Genomic DNA, 1,787 nt, shown 5'->3' with positions numbered 1-1,787 from the left:
TCCCCAGCAGCGAGGTGAGGGGATTAGATTTTAGTCCAAGTCTGTGGGGTAGGTGGGTCACATTTGTGAAGCCAGCTTGCTTGCTGAAGGAGGTGAGCAGGGTTTGGGCTTAGGCCAGGTATTTCATACTCGTCCTCTCTCTTCCTCCTCTTCTTCCTCCTCAGAGCAGGAGGACTGCAGCTCAGAGGGCTTCCCTGGGCTCTCTCTCTAGGAATGGCTACAAGTTCCTCTACTGCTCAGCCAGAGCGATCGGCATGGCACACATCACCAAAGGCTACCTCAAATGAGTCAAGGAGCAAGGCTGTGCCCTCCCCAAGGGCCCCATCCTGCTTGCCCCTAGCAGCCTCCTCTCTGCCTTCCACAAGTACCATGTTCTCTCCTCCTTCCCAGCCCTGCATCTCCTGTGTCCCTGGGGACAGTACCCCTTTTCCCCAGTTTGACACTGAGGGATGTCACAGCTTTAAAGTAATTCTGGCCTCCTTCATGGGAGGCAGCAGGGGACCTGCATGCCCTCTCTGGAGCTTCATGATGAAGCTCCTGATGCACAAAACCTCTCTTGCCCTTCAAAATGCTTCTACAAGCCCCACACAGCCTGGCTGCCCACAGTCCTGGCCAGGTGATGCCACTCTGACCTCTGCATGTATCTTGTACTGCAGGGAGGTGATTGAGAAGAAGCCAGAGGTTTTCAAGATCACCTGCTTGATGGACATCCAAAACCTGTTTGCCACAAAGCTGCCCTTCTATGCGGCCTTTGGGAACAGAGCCAATGTGAGTGGGTCTCCTGGGGAGCAGGGAGGGCTCAGGCTGGGGGGTGCTGGGCTTCCTGCAGCTCTCACGCCTTGCTGGCCTTCCCTGGGCAGGATGTCTATGCTTACAAACAAGTGGGCCTGCCAGAGAGCTGCATATTCACAGTCAACCCCAAGGGAGAGCTTATCCAGGAGCTCATGAAGAGCCCCAAGTCAACGTAAGCGACATGCTTGTTCCTCAGCACCTTTGGGTTAACCCAGCATTAACCCAGAGAAGTGTCCTGGGGTAGGAAAGCAAACATGACTTCAATGTAAATTCTTTTTTACCCTATAGGTACAAGCAGCTGGTGGAGCTTGTCTTCCCTTCCCTGGGGCAGAGTGGGAGCATTGCTCTAGTGTGCCCAGAATACAGCCGCTTCGCCTACTGGAGACCTCCACTGCCTGCCATCGACTTGGATGCCTTCACTTGACCTGTGAGGACCTGACCCAGGGCTTTCTTCGGCATCCTCTGCCAGGACTGGATGCTCCAGATGCGTCTCCTCCCTGTCTGTTGCTCAGGCATTTTGCACTTCTAATACAGGTCGTGTTCTGCACTAGAAACATCCCTTCTCAGGTGACCAAAGCGGGATGAGAGGGAGCTCAGACACTACAAAATTCCCTTTACTAAATGGAGATTCCTATAAGCTGGGTCTTCTCTTGTTCTCAAAACCTTTTAAAAAGAGCCAGGCTTTAAAGGTGGTAGTGGGTCATGGTCTTACTTACTAATGAGCCTCTGGCACATCTATTGGTACCTCCAGTATGACCAGTGTTCCTAAACAGTCCAGCTACCTGCTGTTTGGTAGCTAATGGAGTGAAGCTGTCCTGTGCCTTAACACCTTGGTAGGGTGAATGGAAGCTGTTGAGGTTTTAAGTGTTCTACACTAGTAACAATAATTAATAAATAGTGCCTTAATCTAGCCTGCCTCTTCTCCACTGCAACCCTGTGCATGGAAGTAAAAGCCAGGCTCCCTGTCCTTTGATAAAGGTGGTTGGGTTTATCCT

This window comes from Apaloderma vittatum, unplaced genomic scaffold (genome assembly GCF_000703405.1).
Source record: "Apaloderma vittatum isolate BGI_N311 unplaced genomic scaffold, ASM70340v1 scaffold25686, whole genome shotgun sequence".
Lineage (NCBI taxonomy): Eukaryota > Metazoa > Chordata > Aves > Trogoniformes > Trogonidae > Apaloderma > Apaloderma vittatum.
Note: the sequence above shows the minus strand (reverse complement) of the source record.